This window comes from Triticum dicoccoides, chromosome 5B (genome assembly GCF_002162155.2).
Source record: "Triticum dicoccoides isolate Atlit2015 ecotype Zavitan chromosome 5B, WEW_v2.0, whole genome shotgun sequence".
Classification (NCBI taxonomy): domain Eukaryota; kingdom Viridiplantae; phylum Streptophyta; class Magnoliopsida; order Poales; family Poaceae; genus Triticum; species Triticum dicoccoides.
The window spans coordinates 92121201-92146157 of record NC_041389.1 but is presented as its reverse complement, the minus strand read 5'-3'; positions in this window follow the sequence as shown (position 1 = coordinate 92146157).

Here is a 24957-nt window from a genome sequence, read left to right as displayed (position 1 = left end):
CAACTGTGTTGGGACATGGGCTCGGGAGGCGCCTCTCCTGGTGGCATGCAGATCTTTGTGAAGACAAGGATATACTCCAAATCAAAAGAGTAGAAGACGACGAACCTCGGCGAGATCCTCACCGAGGAAACCCACAAGACCCCCGGCAAGACCCTTGCCGGGGACAACTGCAACGCCACGGCAAGACCCTTGCCGGGGGGCTCGGTAAGGCCCTTGCCGAGGACGCCCGTGAGGCCACAGCCAGGCCCGCACCCGCCAAGCTTCTGCCACCACTCCCATGCAGCTGCCAGCCCACCAGCTGGGTAGGCACCTGCGTGTCGGCACGAGGCTTCTCAGCCAACTCAGCGCATGCCTACGTGGTGGCATGCAAATCTTCGTGAAGGCCTCACCACCGCGCCACCTCAGCAACCTGCCAGCCTACATGGCGCTGACCGCCTCGCTGGCCCAGGTGCGTGTCGAGGCAGGACAAAGCAGCGGTAAAGTGGAGGGGACACGTCAGGGGTGCATTAAATGCAGTTTGTCCCGTAATAGCTAGCGATAGACTTAACCACAGTACCCCGATGCCACCTCCTGTGTGCCACTGTGGCGATCCCCTTGCCTATAAAAGGAGGCCCGAGGCATCCAGGAGAAGGATTCGGACTTTTTGGACCAGTTACACTCATTGTAGCTAGTTCAGAACCTCAAGAACACAAATACATACATCAAAGCAGGACTAGGGTGTTACGCATCTCTACGGCCCGAACCTGGGTAAACGATCTGCGTGTTTTACTGACTGCTAATCCTCTCTCCTCACAACCCAGCGTCCCGCAACCGTAGTAGGGATTCTTGTGATCCCATAGGTGTCGTTTCCCACCGACATCTTTGGCGCGCCAGGTAGGGGGCGCAGCAGTGAGCATCTGGTTTTGCGGCCATTGGCACAGCTCTTCATCGCCATGGTTTCTGAGGAAGAAGGCGACCAAGCGAGCAACCTCGTTTTTTTGACACCTGAAACAGTAGGAGAGGCTCCTACTGTATGTATTAGATTAAAGTATCAAAAAGGTTCTTACAAGGTCATAACCTTACATCCATAGCCATTGGCAATCTAAGGTATAAGTGGGAAACCAAAGTAAATACTGGTTTATGGTACAACAAAGGAATGGGCAAAAGAAGAAATAAATGGTTTGTGCTTCTCTTTGGCTATATGTCTAAGTAGAGAGAAATCCTCTATGAATCTTCTTGCCCAAGAGCCGAGAGTGGGGTTTATCCTTCGGAAGTGTTTGTTATTTCTTTCTTTCCATATACTCCAGGAGGCGTATAGGAAAATCTCCATGAACATTGGGTTGTTCCATGCTGTCTTTGCATCTTTGATCCAATTGAGACAATCTCCATTAGTTGTCCATGGATGTTCAAAGTATCCCAACAAGTCACACTGAAATGACACGTAAAAATCATGTGTTCAATCATTTCTTCCTCCGTGCTGCCACACAGGATGCAACCGTGATTGTCCCCAATGTTATAGTGTCTTCTCTTAAGCATGTTTCTGGTGTTCAGCCGATCAGATAGCAGGAGCCAACCAAAAACCTTTATTTTCATTATGGCCGAGGATTTCCAGAGCCATTTATAACTATTGTGTGTAGAGATATCCCGAAAGTAGAACTTGTAGTACCTTTTTGCCGTGTAAATCTCAGAGCAGCCTCGTTGGCGAGTACGGCGAGCGTTCGTGCGACGACAAAAAAAGCTAAGTCATACAAAAACTTCATACAATTCCTTCTTTTATAAGGTTATCTTCCTCGGAGATCTTTCCTCTGTATGGAAAACCTGCACGCAGTGGGGCCCTTCCATTATCGACAACGCTCTTGGTCTGTCTCGAGTCCGCTCAATAGATCTAGCGGCCGCGTCGAGAGCGGCAGGGTGGCCTTCCGCTGTCGGCAACGCTCTCGCTCTGCCTTGAGTCCGCTCGGCAGTTCGAGCGGCCGCGCTGAGAACAGCAGGGTGGTTTGCACAGCGGCAAGCACGCCCTGCCGGCCGCTAAAAGATCCGTCCTTCAAAGCGCAGCGGTTTGGGTTTATGCGCCGGCAAGCCTACCCAGTAAGCTTAGGGTGGGCATACAGAGAAGGATTAAACAGGGAGCTAGCGTGCATCATATTAAAAGTACTGTAGGGTTATCTTACATCAATTGTTGCTGCGGTTCTAACTAAAGATGTGAATTGTCTTGGTCATGAACCTGCAGTGGCAACAAGAAACGGGGTGCCTAGTCCCGGCGCTGGCCCTCCAACCTCTGGATTCCGCCGATGTGGCTGATGATGGGATCGATGCACTCCTTGACTCCCGAGAGGTCTGCATTGCCCGGCAAGCTGTCCAGCACGGCGTCGAAGTCAAGGTAGGGGTTCCAGAATGCCAGCTTGGTGAGAACCTTGGTTATGGCGCCCTGGCAAATCATCCGGGACTAGTTGGCACATGAGCTCGCCCGGTCGGCTTTGAGCCGTTCCAGGGCACCAAGAACGCCCTCAAAGAACAAGGTCAGCTTGGCGTGGGGGCTTGTGCCCGGATCCGGGGCATACCTCACCTCCGGCATCTTCATGTCGGCCAGCTGCTTGGTGATCCTGTTGGCAACATCGGCGAGGCGATCGGTCCAGATTTTGTCACCCTTCACGAGATCTGCGTGATTGGCGGCGTCATTCTTCCGCTGCTGCCTCTCCTCTGCCAGGGTCTTGGTCAGGGCTCCCTCCCGGGCTGTGGCCTCCGTGAGCGCCTTCTCAAGACCCACCAGCTTCCGCTTCAGGTCGTCGATGGAGTCGTTGGCGCGGGAGAGCCACAAGGCCTTGGCCAGGTTTTCGTCCTGCGCCTCCAACAAGGTGCGACGGGTTGAATCCCTCTCCTCCACTAGTTGACCGGCCCTGGCCTTCAAGCCGTCCCGCTCCACCTCCAGCTCCTTCACCCCGTTGCCGTGGGCCAGGGCCTAGGCGTCGAGCGCCTCTTTGTGCTTGTGCTCCAGCTCTTGGGTCCGTGCTGCGACAAGCTTCTTGACCTCCTCGTCCTTACCGAGGAGCGTAGCGGTGAGCGCCGTCTCACGGGCGACAAGATCCTCCTCCCGGGAGTTCAGCTCGGCCTCGCGCTAAGATCAGGCGGCCTCGGCCTTGGACACCTCCTCCCTCGCTTCATCCCGGGCCTTATCAAAGTCGGCCTGCTTCAGGAGGAGTTCCAGGTCGCGCTACGCCAGCTGGTCTTGGGCGGCCTTCAGCTCCTCCTGGGCCTGGCGGAACCAAGCCCGCGCTTCGGCGATGCGCTCCGCAAGGTCTGTTTCCACCTTGTGCGCCACCGCCTGATTGGACTTCGCCTTGTCCAGACGGGCACGGTGGAGCTCCTGAAGCTTGTTCAAGCTGGCACTCATGGCCTGGAGGGGCCGCTCCTCTTGGGTGCCACCACCAGTGCTCGGCTCGTCGACGACCTCAAGCCCGGCGGCGGCGAGCACTTTGTCATCGAACACCTCCCCCTAGGCCGGTGCCCTAGTGATTGCCGACCCTGGGAGGTGAACGAACACATCGTCGCTCACCTTCAGGTACCTGCCTGAGCCATAGGCAGCAGACGAGGAGGGTTGGTCGTCAACCACCTCATCCTCAGCAGAGGCCTTGCCGGCCTCCTCCTCAGCAGCGCCCTTGCCGGCCTCCTCGGCGGTGCCCTCGCCGGTCTCCCCGGCGAGCCCCTTGGCAGCATCCTCGGCCACGATCTCGGTGGCCTCCTCGGTGGCGACCTTCTTAGCCTCAGCCACGATGTCCGCAGCAGCCTCCTCGATGATGGTGTCGGTGTCCCCCTGGTCCGCCGGGGGGGAACTGGACGCCGAAGGAGGAAATGAGGCAGGGCCGAGACCAAGGTTCAGGAGAAAAGAAAGAAGAGCAAGGGAGAACGAATTACTCACCCGTGCCAGGCTGGGAAGATGAGGCCCCTCCCCACCAACGCCTGTCGCCGGGATGGAGCCGCCAGCGCCCAAGTCTACCTCCTCCTCCTCCGTGCGCATGGGCTCGATATATGCCGCCCTTGCCGGGGACACCCCACGGGGCGGTGTTGTGGATGGGGCAGCATGGTGGGGGAGGCCCTTGGTGGCTCCTCCTGCTGCTGTTCCTCTCCTGCTAACCGCGGCAAGATCAACAACAAGAGAACCGGGCCCCGGCAAGCATTGCCAAAAGGAGGAAGGTGAACTTACGCTGGGGGCCGAGCCGCAGGCTGCTCTCCACCACCAGTGTTTCCTTTGAGGTACCCAGCAGGGGCGGGCTGCCCTCGAGGCTTTGGCCCTCTTCGCCACCTGCTGATCCAGTGTCTACATCTCCTAGCAAGAACAAGTCGAATCAAGGAGGGCGACATGATTCGTAAGGGTGGGAACGGCGAGGAGCAGAGCGCTTACTCGTCCTCTTCTTCCTCCTCTGCTGCCTTCCTCTCCCCCCTCGGGCTGAGGGACGAGAAGTCGAAGCCGATGTCTGCGCCGGCGCCTGCGGGGCGAGGGGGGGGGCGAAGGAGTCCGGAAGCGTTTGGATGAAGAAGAGGCGGGCGTCTTCTTCTTCGCCACCGCGACCTTCTTCTTCGCCGCCACGGCCTCCGTCTTTGCCGCCGCAGCCCTCATCACGCGCGCAGCCTCTCCCGAAGCCCCTTGCCGCGTCATGGCCTTGCCAGGCTGGACCGACACGCCGGAGCCGACCCAACGCAGGACGCGCCTCTTCTGCATACCCGGGGCTCGCCGGCCTCATCCTCCTCCTCGGATGGCCCTTCACCCATGCCTTCGGCAGGAGGGGCCTTGGTGTTGGCACCAGTCGCCTCCTTGACGGCCTTCACCCATGCGGCGAGCTCCTCCTCCTCTGTGGCCGTGTCGGACTTGTTCTCCACGTCGCCGGCCTCCCGGCAAGCCTGGCGTGCTCCGCCTCCATTGCCCTGGCGACAATATAGTTCAGCTCCTCCTGGTGGTGTCCTGGATGAGACGTGGTTCCTCATGGTCGAGTTCTTTGACCAAATTGGTGAAGAACTCCTCCATATCGCATGCCGGGGGCTCGACCCAAGCCGGGTCGAGACCGTGCGCGTTGAAGGGCGGCATCATGGCCAAGATTTCGGCCTGCTGGGAATTGTTGCTCAACGGGACCACTCCCGGTGGCAGCCCGAACAAGGGCCCATTGACAACCTTGCCGGACTTCGCAGCCTTGTCGGTCCTCCTCACCTTGCCGTCGGCGTACTCCTCGAGCTAGAAGAGCCTCCGGCAATACCAGGAGTGCCCAAGCACCGTGAAGTTATTCTACAGGCCGGTGCGGAGCCTCATGATGTCGGCCGCATTCCTAAAATCCCAGGCCGGCCTCCCCTTCTTGTGCAGCGGAGCGATCCGGCTGTGGATGAAATCCACCGCGATCATCTCGAGGGTGAGCCCGGCCTCGGTAAGGCGGTGGATCCTGGTGGTGGTGATTGAGAACTTCTTTTCGTTGGGGTCGAGGTCGCTCTAGTTCGCGCCGCGGGGCAGCGGTTTCCGACGAACGCCCCGGCAGAACTCCGGCGGGTCCTCCTCCGTGATCCAGCACCACCGCCCCGCCACTCTTCCCACCTCTCCTTTGTGGCGTCGTCTGGGTACGCACCTTATGAAGGAAATATGCCCTAGGCAATAATAAAGTTCTTATTTATTTCCTTATTTCATGATAAATGTTTATTATTCATGCTAAAATTGTATTAACCGGAAACATAATACATGTGTGAATACATAGACAAACTGAGTGTCACTAGTATGCCTCTACTTGACTAGCTCACTAATCAAAGATGGTTATGTTTCATAGCCATGGACAAAGAGTTGTCATTTGATTAACAATATCAAATCATTAGGAGAATGATGTGATTGACTTGACCCATTCCGTTAGCATAGCACCCGATCGTTTAGTATATTGCTATTGCTTTCTTCATGACTTATACATGTTTCTATGACTATGAGATTATGCAACTCCCGTTTACCGGAGGAACACTTTGTGTGCTACCAAACGTCACAACGTAACTGGGTGATTATAAAGGTGCTCTACAGGTGTCTCCAAAGGTACTTGTTGGGTTGGCGTATTTCGAGATTAGGATTTGTCACTCTGATTGTCGGAGAGGTATCTCTGGGCCCACTCGGTAATGCACATCACTTAAGCCTTGCAAGCATTGCAACTAATGAGTTAGTTGCGGGATGATGTATTTTGGAATGAGTAAAGAGACTTGCCGGTAACGAGATTGAACTAGGTATTGAGATACCGACGATCGAATCTCGGGCAAGTAACATACCGATGACAAAGGGAACAACGTAAGTTGTTATGCAGTTTGATCGATAAAGATCTTCATAGAATATGTAGGAACCAATATGAGCATCCAGGTTCCGCTATTGCTTATTGACCGGAGACGTGTATCGGTCATGTCTACATAGTTCTCGAACCCGTAGGGTCCGCACGCTTAAAGTTCGGTGACGATCGTAATTAGGGTGTTTGTGTTTTGATGTACCGAAGGTTGTTCGGAGTCCCGGATGTGATCACAGACATGACGAGGAGTCTCGAGATGGTCGAGACATAAATATTGATATATTGCAAGCCTATATTTGGATATCGGAATCGTTCTGGGTGAAATCGGAATTTTACCGGAGTACCGGGGGGTTATTGGAACCCCCCCTTGGGGTTAATGGTCCTACATGGGCCCTAAGGGAGAAGAGGAGGGCCGGCCAGGGCACGCCGCGCGCCCCCTCCCCCTAGTCCGAATAGGACAAGGAAGGGGGGGGGGGCGGCACCCCCCTTTCTTCTTTCCCCCTTCCCCTTTCCTTCTCCTACAAGGCAAGAGGGGGGAGTCCTACTCCCAGTGGGAGTAGGACTCCTCCAGGCGCACCCCTAGTGGCCGGCCACACCTCCCCCCTAACTCCTTTATATACGGGGGCAGGGGCACCCCATAACACACAAGTTGATCTTCGTGATCATTCCTTAGCCGTGTGCGGTGCCCCCCTCCACCATATTCCACCTCGGTCATATCATAGCGGTGCTTAGGCGTAGCCCTACATCGGTAGAACATCATCACCGTCATCACGCCGTCGTGCTGACGAAACTCTCCCTCAACACTCGGCTGGAACGGAGCTCGAGAGACGTCACCGAGTTGAACGTGTGCAGAACTCGGAGGTGCCGTACGTTTGGTACTTGGATCGGTCGGATCGGGAAGACGTACGACTACTTCCTCTATGTTGTGTCAACGCTTCCGTTGCCGGTCTACGAGGGTACATAGACAACACTCTCCCCTCTCGTTGCTATGCATCACCATGATCTTGCATGTGCGTAGGAAATTTTTTGAAATTACTACGTTCCCCAACAGTGGCATCCGAGCCAGGTTTTATGCGTTGATGTCATATGCACGAGTAGAACACAAGTGAGTTGTGGGCGATATAAGTCATACTGCTTACCAGCATATCATACTTTGGTTCGGCGGTATTGTTGGATGAAGCGGCCCGGACCGACATTACGCGTACGCTTACGCGAGACTGGTTCTACCGACGTGCTTTGCACACAGGTGGCTGGCGGGTGTCAGTTTCTCCAACTTTAGTTGAACCGAGTGTGGCTACGCCCGGTCCTTGCGAAGGATAAAACAGCACCAACTTGACAAACTATCGTTGTGGTTTTGATGCGTAGGTAAGAACGGTTCTTGCTAAGCCCGTAGCAGTCATGTCAAACTTGCAACAACAAAGTAGAGGACATCTAACTTGTTTTTGCAGGGCATGTTGTGATGTGATAGGGTCAAGACGTGATGCTATATTTTATTGTATGAGATGATCATGTTTTGTAACCGAAGTTATCGGCAACTGGCAGGAGCCATATGGTTGTCACTTTATTGTATGAAATGCAAACGCCCTGTAATTGCTTTACTTTATCACTAAGCGGTAGCGATGGTCGTAGAAGCAATAGACGGCGTAAACGACCATGATGCTACGATGGAGATCAAGGTGTCGCGCCGGTGACGATGGTGATCATGGAGGTGCTTCGGAGTTAGAGATCACAAGCACAAGATGATGATGGCCATATCATATCACTTATATTGATTGCATGTGATGTTTATCTTTTATGCATCTTATCTTGCTTTGATTGATGGTAGCATTATAGGATTATCTCTCACTAAATTTCAAGATAAAAGTGTTCTCCCTGAGTATGCACCGTTGCCAAAGTTTGTCGTGCCCAGACACCACGTGATGATCGGGTGTGATAAGCTCTACGTCCATCTACAACGGCTGCAAGCCAGTTTTTGCACACGCAGAATACTCAGGTTAAATTTGACGAGCCTAGCATATGCAGATATGGCCTCGGAACACTGAGACCGAAAGGTCGAGCGTGAATCATATAGTAGATATGATCAACATAGTGATGTTCACCATTGAAAACTACTCCATTTCACGTGATGATCGGTTATGGTTTAGTTGATTTGGATCATGTGATCACTTAGAGGATTAGAGAGATGTCTTTCTAAGGGAGAGTTCTTAAGTAATATGATTAATTGAACATAAATTTTATCGTGAACTTAGTCCTAGTAGTATTTTGCAAATTATGTTGTAGATCAATAGCTTGCGTTGTTGCTTTCATATGTTTATTTTGATATGATCCTAGAGAAAATTGTGTTGAAAGATGTTAGTAGCAATGATGCGGATTGGATCCGTGATCCGAGGTTTATCCTCATTGCTGCACAGAAGAATTATGTCCTTGATGCACCGCTAGCTGACAGACCTATTGCAGGAGCAGATGCAGACGTTATGAACGTTTGGCTAGCTCAATATGATGACTACTTGATAGTTTTGTGCACCATGCTTTATGGCTTAGAATCAGGATTTCAAAGACGTTTTGAACGTCATGGACCATATGAGATGTTCCAGGAGTTGAAGTTAATATTTCAAGCAAGTACCCGAGTTGAGAGATATGAAGTCTCCAATAAGTTCTATAGCTAAAAGATGGAGGAGAATCGCTCAACTAGTGAGCATGTGCTCAGATTGTCTGGGTACTACAATCGCTTGAATCAAGTGGGGGTTAATCTTCCAGATAAGATAGTGATTGACAGAATTCTCTAGTCACCACCAGCTAGTTAGTAGAACTTCGTGATGAACTATAATATGCAAGGGATGATGAAAACAATTCCCAAGCTCTTCGCGATGCAAAAATCGGCGAAGGTAGAAATCAAAGAAAAACATTAAAGTGTTGATGGTGGACAAGATCACTAGTTTCAAGAAAAAGGGCAAAGGGATGGAGCCGCCGGCGCCCAAGTCTACCTCCTCCTCCTCCGTGTGCATGGGCTCAGTATATGCCGCCCTTGATGGGGACGCCCCACGGGGCGGTGTGTTGGATGGGGCGGCGTGGTGGGGGAGGCCCTTGGTGGCTCCTCCTGCTGCTGTTCCTCTCCTGTGAACCATGGCAAGATCAACAACAAGAGAACTGGGCCCCAGCAAGCGTTGCCAAAAGGTGGATGGTGAACTTACGCTGGGGGCCGAGCGCTGCTATCCAGGCTGCTGTCCACCACCAGTGGTTCCTTTGAGGTACCCAGCAGGGGCGGGCTGCCCGTCGAGGCTTTGGCCCTCTTCGCCACCCGCTGAGCCAGTGTCTCCGTCTCCTTGCAAGAACAAGTCGAATCAAGGAGGACGACATGATTCGTAAGGGTGGGAACGGCGAGGAGCAGAGCGCTTACTCGTCCTCTTCTTCCTCCTCTGCTGCCTTCCTCTTCCTCCTCGTGCTGAGGGACGAGAAGTCGAAGCCGATGTCTGCGCCAGCGCCTGCGGGGCAAGGGGGGGGGGGGCGAAGGAGTCCAGAAGCGTTTGGATGAAGAAGAGGTGGGCGTCTTCTTCTTCGCCACCGCGACCTTCTTCTTCGCCTCCATGGCCTCCTTCTTTGCCGTCGCAGCCCTCATCACGCGCGCAACCTCTCCCGAAGCCCCTTGCCGTGTCGCGGCCTTGCCAGGTTGGACCGGCACGCCGGAGCCGGCCCGATGCAGGACGCGCCTCTTCTGCATAGCCGGGGGCTCGCCGGCCTCGACCTCCTCCTCGGATGGCCCTTCGGCCATGCCTTCGGCAGGAGGGGCCTTGGTGCTGGCACCAGCCGCCTCCTTGACGGCCTTCACCCATGCGGCGAGCTCCTACTCCTCTGCGGCCGCGTCGGCCTCGTTCTCCACACCGTCGGCCTCGTCGGCAAGCCTGGCGTGCTCCGCCTCCATCGCCTTGGTGACAATATAGTTCAGCTCCTCCTGCGTGGTGTCCTGGATGAGCCGCGGTTCCTTGTGGTCGAGTTCTTCGACCAAATTGGTGAAGAACTCCTCCACCTCGTGTGCCGGGGGCTCGACCCAAGCCAGGTCGAGACCGTGCGTGTTGAAGGGCGGCATCATGGCCAAGATTTCGGCCTGCCGGGAGTTGTTGCTCAATGGGACCACTCCCGGCGGCAGCCCAAACAAGGGCCCCTTGACAACCTTGCCAGACTTCGCAGCCTTGTCCGTCCTCCTCACCTTGCCGTCGGCGTACTCCCCGAGCTGGAAGAGCCTCCAGCAATACCAGGAGTGCCCCAGCACCATGAAGTTATTCTACAGGCCAGTGCGGAGCCTCATGATGTCGGCCGCATTCCTGAAATCCCAGGCCGGCCTCCCCTTCTTGTGCAGCGGAGCGATGCGGCTGCGGATGAAATCCACCGCGATCATCTCGAGGGTGAGCTCAGCCTCGGTAAGGCGGCGGATCCTGGTGGTGGCGATTGAGAACTTCTTGTCGTTGGGGTCGAGGTCGCTCCAGTTCGCGCCATGGGGCAGCGGTTTCCGACGAACGCCCCGGCAGAACTCCGGCGGGTCCTCCCCCGTGATCCAGCACCATCGGCCCTGCCACTCTTCCCACCTCTCCTTCGTGGCGCCATCTGGGTACGCGCCTTCTGAAGGAAATATGCCCTAGAGGCAATAATAAAGTTATTATTTATTTCCTTATTTCATGATAAATGTTTATTATTCATGCTAGAATTGTATTAACCGGAAACATAATACATGTGTGAATACATAGACAAACTGAGTGTCACTAGTATGCCTCTACTTGATTAGCTCATTAATCAAAGATGGTTATGTTTCCTAGCCATGGACAAAGAGTTGTCATTTGATTAACAAGATCAAATCATTAGGAGAATAATGTGATTGACTTGACCCATTCCGTTAGCATAGCACCCGATCGTTTAGTATATTGCTATTGCTTTCTTCATGACTTATACATGTTCCTATGACTATGAGATTATGCAACTCCCGTTTACCGGAGGAACACTTTGTGTGCTACCAAACGTCACAACGTAACTGGGTGATTATAAAGGTGCTCTACTGTCACATCCCTAGCTTCTGGTAATGCACTAGGCTAGACCTCTTGTGAGCATCATGTTTTATTTCAAATGAAATTTGAATTGAGGAATTTTAAAAGCCTCAGAAACCTCTAAAAATAACCAACAATTAAATCTTCTCAAATGTGTCCAAGAAAATGTTCCTGTTATTCCATGGAAATATTGGTAAGAGGTAAAATTTAAACCAATATTTTTGGAGTCACAGAGATAATTATTTTGGTCATTTGAATTAATCCAATAACTATTTGCTTTGGATTTATATTTAATATATATTAAATACGACTCCAATAATTCTGGAAGTTTGTGAGTGGCTTTGTATATATTTTAGCAAGCCACATAAAAATCTACAGAATTTATTTAAATGATTTAGTTGCTAAACTAAATCAAAACAAACTACAGAAAATAGAAAACAGTAAACAAAAAAAGAGCAGAAGACCTACCTGTTGCTCACCTGGTAGCCCAGCCGGCCCAGCTTCTGCGCGGCCCGTTACTGTGCAGCCCAGCTGCCAGTCATCTTCCTCCCCCTCGCCCCGAAGCAGCTGCATGCTGGACGCACGCGCGCCGACGCCGGCCACCTCCTGCTTCGTGCTGGAGGCCTCCCCTTCGAGCCTATCCATGCGTGGAGACGCCACGCAGCCGCCCAGAGCCGTCCAGCCCTTCCTCTCTTCCCTGGAGCTCTCTCCCCTTCCCTGGCTCTCTCTCCCTCGCTGTTCCCCACCTCACCGGACCGCGCCGACGCTACCGACGAGCACCACCGCGGCTATCGCCTCCCCCTCGTCCTCTCGAGCGGTCCAGGAGCTCCGCCATGACCTGCTCTTCATCTTCGCTGAGACAAACGACGCCGGAGCGCCCCGCAGCGCCGTCATCGTTCTTGCCTTCGTCCTCTGCACCGACAGCCGTCGTGTCGACTCGTAGCAACCCGACCGCCCCCGACCTCGCCGACGACGCCATCGGACGCGCTGTGAGCACCCGCATCGTCTCCCCCTTCTCCCCTGGTCGCGCCCGCTCTCTACGCTGTAGCCCCGCCATGGCCGAACCTTCGCCGCCGCCGCACTCGTCGCCGGTGATGCTCCGGTGACCATTTGGTCCCGGGCATGCGCCCAACGCGCTCCCCGCATCGCGTAGAGCCTCCGTGGCACTTCGCCGCGCTTGTTTGCGCACCGCAGCCCCATCCCCACTTGCACCCGAGCTTCGGCCGCCGCCGAGCTCGTCGCCGGCACCACTCCGGCCACTTCCCGGCCGCGCCACCACCACAGTTGGATGCGGACGAGCGTCCGCATCCCGAAGCTGTGCTCCGCGCGCCAAACCGAGCCCTGTGGGCAAAATCCGAGGCTCGCCACCGCGGTTGGCCTCGCCGGCGTCAAGCCGCCGGTGGGTTTGACCCACGTTGACCACGGCGGGACCACCCCCCCTGTGTCCATGACAGGTGGGGCCGGCCTGTTAATTAGGTTAGGATTAGTGTTAACTAAAAATTAGTTAGACTAATTACACTGACATGCGGGCCCCGCCCGGCTAACCAAGTTAGTTAGGGTTAATTTTAATTAGTTTAGTTAGTCCAGACACTGACATGCAGGGCCCACAGGTCAGTTTGACCTGGACGGCGCCCGTTGACCTGCTGACGTCATGCCAACGTCATGCTGACGCAATAATTCCTTTCTGGAATTTAAATAAATCTTAAATGATTTATAAATTTCAGATAATAACCAAAACTTCTAAAATTCATAGAAAATTAACCGTAACTCCAAATTAAATAAATTATATATGAAAAATTACCAGAAAAATTCAAGGAATCCATCTGTACCATTTACATGCATGTTAGAACAACTTATCACTACTGTTTAGGGCAAATGAAGTGAATGACATTTAAATAACCACATATGGAGTTTGAATTTGAATCTTGGATTCAAACCAACTTCATTTAATCTGGTTTTAGATGCATTAGCCCAAAACACATTCATTTTGCCATGTCATGATCATGCATCATATTGTGCATTGCATTGATTGTGTTCCCTTCTGTGTTGCCGGTATTTGTCCCCTCTCGATAGACGTGATACCGATGATGTGATCGTTGACACTGATGAAGACTCAATGTTATCTTCAGAAGTGCCAGGCAAGCAAAACCCCTTTGTTCATTCCGATAAAATCCCACTCTCTCGCCCCTGCTCTCTTTTACTGCATTAGGACAACACCGATTCATCTGTTACTTGCTGCGGTAGCTGAACCCCTTTATCCTTTGCATGACCTGTCATTGCCACAGTAAATAGATGAAACCCACTAGCATGAGTAGGAGTTGTTTGAGCCCTGATGTGCCTACTCATTCATGCTTGTTTGTCATGCCTGCTACTGCTTAGAGTTGAGTCAGGTCTGATTCATCAAGGATGAATCAGAGGCGTGTGAACATGTCCTACTGTGTGTGAGCTAAGTGTGTGAACACGATTTGGTAAAGGTAGCGGTGAGAGGCCATGTAGGAGTACATGGTGGGTTGTCTCATTGCAGCCGTCCTCAGGAACTGAGTTCTGTGTTTGTGATCCATGATTCAGCTACTACCATACATTGGGCCCTGAAATATGACCCCGCTCGACTTCTTATTCACCCTAGTCCTCTGTCCAGGAGTTGCAAGTAGTTTCTGGTGTTTGTAGCTTACTGGAGGCCGTGAACAGCGCTGACCGTAGGGGTGGGCTGTGATGCGGTAGGTACGTGGCACGGTGTACCGGATGCCCGTTTGGTATCTCGGGAACCCTGTTCACATCGTTTGGGGCTGTGAGCGAAACTCCGGCCGGATCTCCTCATGGATGGAACCCGAATAGGCGATAAACCTGGACTAGAGACTTGAGTGTTTAGGTAGGTCGTGGTCTACACCCACGTCGGCTTTCGCTTGAAGTGTGCCGAGCACATGTCGTGTGCAGACGCTAAGTGGTGGAAACATGTATGAAGAAGTACACCCCTGCAGGGTTAACATCAACTATTCGAATAGCCGTGTCCGCGGAAAAGGACTTCTGGGTTGCTTATATCAGTTCATAGACAAGTGAAAGTGGATACTCTAAAATACGCAAGATAAGCGTGAGTGCTATGGATGGCGTTCTCGTAGGGAGACGGGGGCGGATCCATAGTGGTGTATTGATATGGTGAATATGTGGACTCGTGTGCGCCACCTCAAAAGAGTTACTTGCAGTCGTAGTTCAGGATAGCCACCGAGTCAAAGCTGGCTTGCTGCAGTCAAACTCCACCATCCCCTTTGTTGATAATGATGCATGTGTAGATAGATCTGATGTAAGTCTTGCTGGGTACATTTGTACTCACGTTTGCCTATTTTATGTTTTTGCAGAGAGACTTCAGTCTCACTAGTAGTTCCGCTTGGACTTCGACGTTTAGCTTGTTACCTCAGCTACGATCTTGTGCCCCGGCAGGATCTGGTAGATAGTCAGGCTTCTCAGCCTTTTTCAGTTATAGATGTCTGTACCCAGACATGATAGCTTCCGCTTGTGCTTTGACTTGTATGCTCTGATTGTTGGGTCATGAGACCCATGTTTGTAATATCTCGCTCCTCGGAGCCTATTGAATAAATTACTTGAGTCGTAGAGTCATGTTGTGATGCCATGTTGTATTTGCACATATCGAGCATATTGTGTGTATGTTATTGAAATGCTTGGTATGTGTGGGATCTGACCTTCTAGTTGTTTATCTTTAGTAGCCTCTCTTACCGGGAAATGTCACCTAGTGTTTCCACCGAGCCATGGTAGCTTGCTACTGCTCCGGAACACTTAGGCTGGCCGGCATGTGTCCTTCTTCGTTCCTGTGTCTGTCCCTTCGGGGAAATGTCACGCGATGAATACCGGAGTCCTGTTAGCCCGCTACAGCCCGGTTCACCGGAGTCCTGCTAGCCTAGTGCTACAGCCTGGATTCACTCGCTGATGACCGACACGTTCGATGCTGGGTCATGGATGCCAGTCCCTGTAAGTCTGTGCCACTTTGGGTTTACGACTAGCCATGTCAGCCCGGGCTCCTTATCATATGGATGCTAGCGACACTGTCATATACGTGTGCCAAAAGGCGCAAACGGTCCCGGGCTAAGGTAAGGCGATACCCGTGGGAATACCGTGCGTGAGGCCGCAAAGTGATATGAGGTGTTACATGCTAGATCGATGTGGCATTGAGTCGGGGTCCTGACAGCGTTGGTATCAGAGCTTGACTGCCTGTAGGATTACCAAGCCAAACTGGTCGAAGTTGAGTCTAGAAATTCTTTAGTTATATAAGGGAATTGATTGTGGGATGGAACGTAAGGCTCTTTTTTTACTCCTTATACCTCATGGCCTTCTGATCTGAGTCATCATCTTCTCTTCTACGGGGATTAAGAACTAGGCTATCTTTTCTTTCTATCAGGATCACGTGTTACTAATCCGTAGACTTATAGATTGTTGGACTTAAGCCTCGTTTCAGTTCCTAGTACTTCTGTATGTTAATTATTGATCTCGAGACCTTGATATTGTGCTTCTGAGTGGTTATGCCACCATTTTTTGTGAATGTCTCAAATCTTTTCTGAGCATTTACAGCCGTTATGCTGTCCGAGTCATTCCAGGTTTCTAAATAGTCTGATGCATTTGCAAAATCCTTTCCCTCTGGTTTCGATGCTCCTTTATGCCAGCTCAATCACACTAATTGTTGAGTTGAGGTATTCTACTGCCTCGACCTTTATGTTGGAATAATTATTATGACCCTAGGTGTCTCAGGGGATCATCTAGTAATTTAGCCATGATTTGTGTTCCCAGTGTGATGATTCTGGCCATCATTCTCGAAAGCATCCCGTGATGCTACTTAGTAATAGGTATTCTGTTCCTGGGTTCTTGAACCCGAGATTCACTCTACTTACTTCATGTTGATAGTGTTTGCTAGTTCCTTCAGGATATTAGCAACTTTGCGATAGTCCTCGAGGTCCGTGGTATTTCCTTCTTCCAAATACTATGAACCGCTTATGGCAGATGTTTATTGGATCAAAAGATCACAATTAGAGTACTCTTGAGGAGATCTCCATTCATAAATCGTGACTCTGCCAGTCCTACCTCTCTGCATGGGTTATCTGGAAGAAATGTTGAATTCGTTCGACATGCCAAACCATGCATCCACAACTCAGAAAATCGTGTGTTCCTTTGAGTTGTCCCTCTTTAGTTGTCTACTGACCTTCGTCTATCAATTGATAGTCAAGAGTATGCGTGCGTTCGTTTATCGATGCCTATTACCCTTGTGGTCCGTCAAGCCATTCTGTCCTGAATGACTTGGAGAAATAAACTCCAGTACCTCATCCATATCCAGGATTGGGTCAAAGAAGTTGTGCTCCGCAGATCAAATTGCTAATCCAGCTTTTGTTCTGCTCTACCTTGGAGTATTACCATCTTTATATCGGGATTGTTATAGGAATTGCACACCATCCTATGAACTCTTGGTACAGTGATACTTCTTGCCATCATTAGTCATTCCTCGGTCTTCATGTTGATGCAACCGGAATACCGACAAATGAATTGTGATGTGTGAAACCAGTACGCCTAGCAACCTCGTTGCTGGGTAGTTAAATGGACGATAACCTCATTCTTAGCGTGTTGATTATTGAATCGTCACCCTAAGATTGATTGTGCTACCTAGTCCCTATTTCTGGTGCACTCCTCGACCAATGAGTTAGGAATTATTTCAAGTCCTCACCCATTTGATCATGTCGTCTTGCCCTCAGAAGCAAGATTGTTCTCGAGCTTAGTAACATACCGGTGGTTCGTGACTTTCCAAATATCTTCTTGGAAGTGTTACCGGGTTGTCACCTGACTGTTATGTTGAGCTCGTGATCAAGTTGGGTTATCCTGTAAACCACCCTTCTCCAAGAATCCGTGTTGGATACCCCTGAGCTAGTTGGTTAAGCTAGACAACAACCTGGAGAATTGGAAGATAAAAGCTTGCCTGACTTAGTTCGTCCCAAAGGGATATTCTTGTGTAGTGTGTGTTGAAGAAAGATGATATCTTCATCGATTGGTCCCTGTGATCAGTTGCTGGACCTATTTCCTTATCAATCCTTTGATTTGAGTGTGGGCTATCGTCAAATCAAATCAGTACCAACGATGCTCGTAATGTTGTCTTATTCGTGGTTGATCCCTCGAGCATACACCATTACATCTCTGGTCTGACCAATGCTATCACTTGTTCACTTAACTATGGAATTCCTTTTAAAAGGAAACTCAGATGAATTGTTGTTGAGCCCATTGACAACATCCTTATCTCCTCCATAATTTTGCTGAACATTAAGCTAGTGTTGGAAACTTTTGAAAGCATTTGTTCATGCTAGCTCATGAAGCATATGTTCGGATGTAAGAAGTGACTTCCTCTAGTTCATGTGCATTTGATGCAAGTTGCCGCCGTGGACTCGAGAAAGTCAATGTTGCTTCCTCTAGAATCATCGCAAGTCAGTCATGCACACGTGCGAAGTATTCTGTGGTCTGGAGACTTGCAACCTTCATTCCATATGTGTATCCTAGCACACCAAGCCACTGACTGATTTGTTCAAGGAGAAGGAGTATCTTCATAAGAGCTAATCCGGACTTATGAAAGAACTTCGATATCCTCGCTGATGGTTCCCAACCAGAACTCGGTAGTGTTTTATTGTAAGACTACCATGTGGGCATGCTTGTCTGGGACAACGTGTTCACATGTTGTAGCGGAACCAGCTCATGTTTCGGAGCTTGCTATCGTAGTTCATTCCCCGAGAATCTCGCAACGTCATCTCGTCGATTTGTGTTGCAAACTTTCATTTTTCTTCCTAGACTCGATGAGCCTGGAATATCCTGACACCAACCAGATCTGAATCTCAGGCAGATATGATGGTTGGAATATTTTCCAAGAATTATAATATTGGTTCCTCGATAACTGGCAAAGTGGATGTCGTGGCCAGCACCACCCAGCCGAAAGACCTATTATTGTAGTATCTTGATTGAGGAAGTTGGCCACCTCCCCATAGGGATTTCGTAGGGTTTACTCCCTAGTTGCCCCTATGGATTTTTGTATTCCCGAAGTCCGACCTTTTACTTGATGTTCTAGATATCAAACCATATCTATGAATGGGTTACACTAGCACATCAAGGAGAACATTAGAAGCGGAGTGCTAAATGTCTCTCGGTCGATCATCCAGATTTTATTTGCTTGGCCTCGCTAAGGTGAAATCTGAGAAAGTGTTATCCTCCTTCGCATCTGCATCGTCCATCGCTATTCATCATGGTAGTATGTTGTGTTGTCAGCACCCTTGACGCGGTTGTTGATAAAACCTTGATGATTGTGGAAATGCTCAAGTTCTTGAGAGCACGCACAAGCGCTACGTGTTATCATCGGCTCTAATTGGGATGCTCTCAGTTTCCTCGGCAATGCTATGATCTTTTCAAACAGTGAATCCACTCTCTATTGTTGGGTTCTTCCTTAGTTACCAGAATCATTCCCATCATTTGCATTTTGTTCCCAGCTTGCACTGCCAATGTGCCATTCTACCATGGGTCTCTTCCATTTCCGGTGATAAGCAAATTCATCCATTACGTTGTTTTCAACAAGGTAATCCACATCATCCAAGTCCGAGTATGCCATTCTACCGACCCCCTCCAAATGATCGCTTGTGATTGCCTTAGGCTGGTATGAAGAGTTTCAATGATCTCTGGATCAAAGGTAATTCTTTTTGCCACTTAGGGTAATAATCTATGAATCACCCTCCTCCAGGATGTTTCTTCCTGGTATCATGGCAACTCAACTCCTCGCTACGTTGACAATCGTTTACCACCTTCTTAGGTGTGGAATTGTTGTCTACCTAGTGAACCTTCGTCATCCGTTTCTTTCCACCCCTCTTGATGTGAATCTCGTGTCTCAACCTGAGAGATGGTTCTATGTCTCATTCCGTGAGTTAATCCTGAGTTGTTCGATCTTCGAGAAGATCGACCCTTCTAGAGTCTCCTTCTTCTCTCCATGTCATGTTGGCAGGATTTCTCAGAGCAAGACGACAAGACAAAGATGGTGTTCAACTCAACGTTCATTTGAAGTGCAACCTGGATCGTGAAGATTGTACTAGTTTGCGTTTCCCCTTCATCCTACCCTACGCTTGAATCTCGAGACGAGATTCTTGTTTAGTGGGGGTGAGTTGTCACATCCCTAGCTTCTGGTAATGCACTAGGCTAGACCTCTTGTGAGCATCATGTTTTATTTCAAATGAAATTTGAATTGAGGAATTTTCAAAGCCTCAGAAACCTCTAAAAATAACCAACAATTAAATCTTCTCAAATGTGTCCAAGAAAATGTTCCTGTTATTCCATGGAAATATTGGTAAGAGGTAAAATTTAAACCAATATTTTTGGAGTCACAGAGATAATTATTTTGGTCATTTGAATTAATCCAATAACTATTTGCTTTGGATTTATATTTAATATATATTAAATATGACTCCAATAATTCTGGAAGTTTGTGAGTGGCTTTGTATATATTTTAGCAAGCCACATAAAAATCTACAAAATTTATTTAAATGATTTAGTTGCTAAACTAAATCAAAACAAACTACAGAAAATAGAAAACAGTAAACAAAAAAAGAGCAGAAGACCTACGTGTTGCTCACCTGGTAGCCCAGCCGGCCCAGCTTCTGCGCGGCCCGTTACTGTGCAGCCCAGCTGCCAGTCATCTTCCTCCCCCTCGCCCCGAAGCAGCTGCGTGCTGGACGCACGCGCGCCGACGCCGGCCACCTCCTGCTTCGTGCTGGAGGCCTCCCCTTCGAGCCTATCCATGCGTGGAGACGCCACGCAGCCGCCTGGAGCCGTCCAGCCCTTCCTCCCTTCCCTGGAGCTCTCTCCCCTTCCCTGGCTCTCTCTCCCTCGCTGTTCCCCACCTCACCGGACCGCGCCGACGCTACCGACGAGCACCACCGCGGCTATCGCCTCCCCCTCGTCCTCTCGAGCGGTCCAGGAGCTCCGCCATGACCTGCTCTTCATCTTCGCTGAGACAAACGACGCCGGAGCGCCCCGCAGCGCCGTCATCGTTGTTGCCTTAGTCCTCTGCACCGACAGCCGTCGTCGTCGATTCGCAGCAACCCGACCGCCCCCGACCTCGCCGACGACGCCATCGGACGCGCTGTGAGCACCCGCATCGTCTCCCCCTTCTCCCCTGGTCGCGCCCGCTCTCTACGCTGTAGCCCCGCCATGGCCGAACCTTCGCCGCCGCCGCACTCGTCGCCGGTGATGCTCCGGTGACCATTTGGTCCCGAGCATGCGCCCAACGCGCTCCCCGCATCGCGTAGAGCCTCCGTGGCACTTCGCCGCGCTTGTTTGCGCACCGCAGCCCCATCCCCACTTGCACCCGAGCTTCGGCCGCCGCCGAGCTCGTCGCCGGCACCACTCCGGCCACTTCCCGGCCGCGCCACCACCACAGTTGGATGCGGACGAGCGTCCGCATCCCGAAGCTGTGCTCCGCGCGCCAAACCGAGCCCTGTGGGCAAAACCCGAGGCTCGCCACCGCGGTTGGCCTCGCCGGCGTCAAGCCGCCGGTGGGTTTGACCCACGTTGACCACGGCGGGACCACCCCCCCCTGTGTCCATGACAGGTGGGGCCGGCCTGTTAATTAGGTTAGGATTAGTGTTAACTAAAAATTAGTTAGACTAATTACACTGACATGCGGGCCCCGCCCGGCTAACCAAGTTAGTTAGGGTTAATTTTAATTAGTTTAGTTAGTCCAGACACTGACATGCAGGGCCCACAGGTCAGTTTGACCTGGACGGCGCCCGTTGACCTGCTGACGTCATGCCAACGTCATGCTGACGCAATAATTCCTTTCTGGAATTTAAATAAATCTTAAATGATTTATAAATTTCAGATAATAACCAAAACTTCTAAAATTCATAGAAAATTAACCGTAACTCCAAATTAAATAAATTATATATGAAAAATTATCAGAAAAATTCAAGGAATCCATCTGTACCATTTACATGCATGTTAGAACAACTTATCACTACTGTTTAGGGCAAATGAAGTGAATGACATTTAAATAACCACATATGGAGTTTGAATTTGAATCTTGGATTCAAACCAACTTCATTTAATCTGGTTTTAGATGCATTAGCCCAAAACACATTCATTTTGCCATGTCATGATCATGCATCATATTGTGCATTGCATTGATTGTGTTCCCTTCTGTGTTGCCGGTATTTGTCCCCTCTCGATAGACGTGATACCGATGATGTGATCGTTGACACTGATGAAGACTCAATGTTATCTTCATAAGTGCCAGGCAAGCAAAACCCCTTTGTTCATTCCGATAAAATCCCACTCTCTCGCCCCTGCTCTCTTTTACTGCATTAGGACAACACCGATTCATCTGTTACTTGCTGCGGTAGCTGAACCCCTTTATCCTTTGCATGACCTGTCATTGCCACAGTAAATAGATGAAACCCACTAGCATGAGTAGGAGTTGTTTGAGCCCTGATGTGCCTACTCATTCATGCTTGTTTGTCATGCCTGCTACTGCTTAGAGTTGAGTCAGGTTTGATTCATCGAGGATGAATCAGAGGCGTGTGAACATGTCCTACTGTGTGTGAGCTAAGTGTGTGAACACGATTTGGTAAAGGTAGCGGTGAGAGGCCATGTAGGAGTACATGGTGGGTTGTCTCATTGCAGCCGTCCTCAGGAACTGAGTTCTGTGTTTGTGATCCATGATTCAGCTACTACCATACATTGGGCCCTGAAATATGACCCCGCTCGACTTCTTATTCACCCTAGTCCTCTGTCCAGGAGTTGCAAGTAGTTTCTGGTGTTTGTAGCTTACTGGAGGCCGTGAACAGCGCTAACCGTAGGGGTGGGCTGTGATGCGGTAGGTACGTGGCACGGTGTACCGAATGCCCGTTTGGTATCTCGGGAACCCTGTTCACATCGTTTGGGGCTGTGAGCGAAACTCCGGCCGGATCTCCTCATGGATGGAACCCGAATAGGCGATAAACCTGGACTAGAGACTTGAGTGTTTAGGTAGGTCGTGGTCTACACCCACGTCGGCTTTCGCTTGAAGTCTGCCGAGCACATGTCGTGTGCAGACGCTAAGTGGTGGAAACATGTATGAAGAAGTACACCCCTGCAGGGTTAACATCAACTATTCGAATAGCCGTGTCCGCGGAAAAGGACTTCTGGGTTGCTTATATCAGTTCATAGACAAGTGAAAGTGGATACTCTAAAATACGCAAGATAAGCGTGAGTGCTATGGATGGCGTTCTCGTAGGGAGACGGGGGCGGATCCATAGTGGTGTATTGATATGGTGAATATGTGGACTCGTGTGCGCCACCTCAAAAGAGTTACTTGCAGTCGTAGTTCAGGATAGCCACTGAGTCAAAGCTGGCTTGCTGCAGTCAAACTCCACCATCCCCTTTGTTGATAATGATGCATGTGTAGATAGATCTGATGTAAGTCTTGCTGGGTACATTTGTACTCACGTTTGCCTATTTTATGTTTTTGCAGAGAGACTTCAGTCTCACTAGTAGTTCCGCTTGGACTTCGACGTTTAGCTTGTTACCTCAGCTACGATCTTGTGCCCCGGCAGGATCTGGTAGATAGTCAGGCTTCTCAGCCTTTTTCAGTTATAGATGTCTGTACCCAGACATGATAGCTTCCGCTTGTGCTTTGACTTGTATGCTCTGATTGTTGGGTCATGAGACCCATGTTTGTAATATCTCGCTCCTCGGAGCCTATTGAATAAATTACTTGAGTCGTAGAGTCATGTTGTGATGCCATGTTGTATTTGCACATATCGAGCATATTGTGTGTATGTTATTGAAATGCTTGGTATGTGTGGGATCTGACCTTCTAGTTGTTTATCTTTAGTAGCCTCTCTTACCGGGAAATGTCACCTAGTGTTTCCACCGAGCCATGGTAGCTTGCTACTGCTCCGGAACACTTAGGCTGGCCGGCATGTGTCCTTCTTCGTTCCTGTGTCTGTCCCTTCGGGGAAATGTCACGCGATGAATACCGGAGTCCTGTTAGCCCGCTACAGCCCGGTTCACCGGAGTCCTGCTAGCCCAGTGCTACAGCCTGGATTCACTCGCTGATGACCGACACGTTCGATGCTGGGTCATGGATGCCTGTCCCTGTAAATCTGTGCCACTTTGGGTTTACGACTAGCCATGTCAGCCCGGGCTCCTTATCATATGGATGCTAGCGACACTGTCATATACGTGTGCCAAAAGGCGCAAACGGTCCCGGGCTAAGGTAAGGCGACACCCGTGGGAATACCGTGCGTGAGGCCGCAAAGTGATATGAGGTGTTACATGCTAGATCGATGTGGCATTGAGTCGGGGTCCTGACATCTACAGGTGTCTCCAAAGGTACTTGTTGGGTTGGCGTATTTCGAGATTAGGATTTGTCACTCCGATTGTCGGAGAGGTATCTCTGGGCCCACTCGGTAATGCACTTCACTTAAGCCTTGCAAGCATTGCAACTAATGAGTTAGTTGCGGGATGATGTATTACGGAACGAGTAAAGAGACTTGCCGGTAACGAGATTGAACTAGGTATTGAGATACCGACGATCGAATCTCGGGCAAGTAACATACCGATGACAAAGGGAACAACGTATGTTGTTATGCGGTTTGGCCGATAAAGATCTTCGTAGAATATGTAGGAATCAATATGAGCATCCAGGTTCCGCTATTGGTTATTGACCGGAGACGTGTCTCGGTCATGTCTACATATTTCTCGAACCCGTAGGGTCCACACGCTTAAAGTTCGATGACGATCGTGATTAGGGTTTTTGTGTTTTGATGTACCGAAGGTTGTTCGGTGTCCCGGATGTGATCACGGACATGACGAGGAGTCTCGAAATGGTCGAGACATAAAGATTGATATATTGCAAGCCTATATTTGGATATCGGAATCGTTCCGGGTGAAATCGGGATTTTACCGGAGTACCGGGGGTTACCGGAACCCCCCCCCCAGGGGGGGGGGGGTTAATTGTAGCGACCAGACCTCAAACAGTCCGATCTCTGTGCATCAGTGTCATCCCTGGATCAGTAATACTGACACACACAGTACTTGAAGGATTTATAACAGAGTAGCAATCACACACTTATTACATGAATGTCTCCAAAGAGAAACTTATTACAATAAATATGGCTTAAGGCCATCTAATAACGATAACAGCGGAAGACTTGGAAGATAAGTGAGTCCATCAACTCTGAGGGAGTCCTGGATTAGGGGGTATCTGGATAGCCAAACTATCACCATTGGCCGGACTCCTAGACTATGAAGATACAAGATTGAAGACTTCGTCCCGTGTCCGGATGGGACTTTCCTTGGCGTGGAAGACAAGCTTGGCGATACGGATATGTAGATCTCCTACCATTGTAACCGACTCTGTGTAACCCTAACCCTCTCCGGTGTCTATATAAATCGGAGGGTTTTAGTCCGTAGGACGAACAACAATCATACCATAGGCTAGCTTCTAGGGTTTAGCCTCCTTGATCTCGTGGTAGATCTACTCTTGTACTACCCATATCATCAATATTAATCAAGCAGGAGTAGGGTTTTACCTCCATCGAGAGGGCCCGAACCTGGGTAAAAACATCGTGTCCCTTGTCTCCTGTTACCATCCGCCTAGA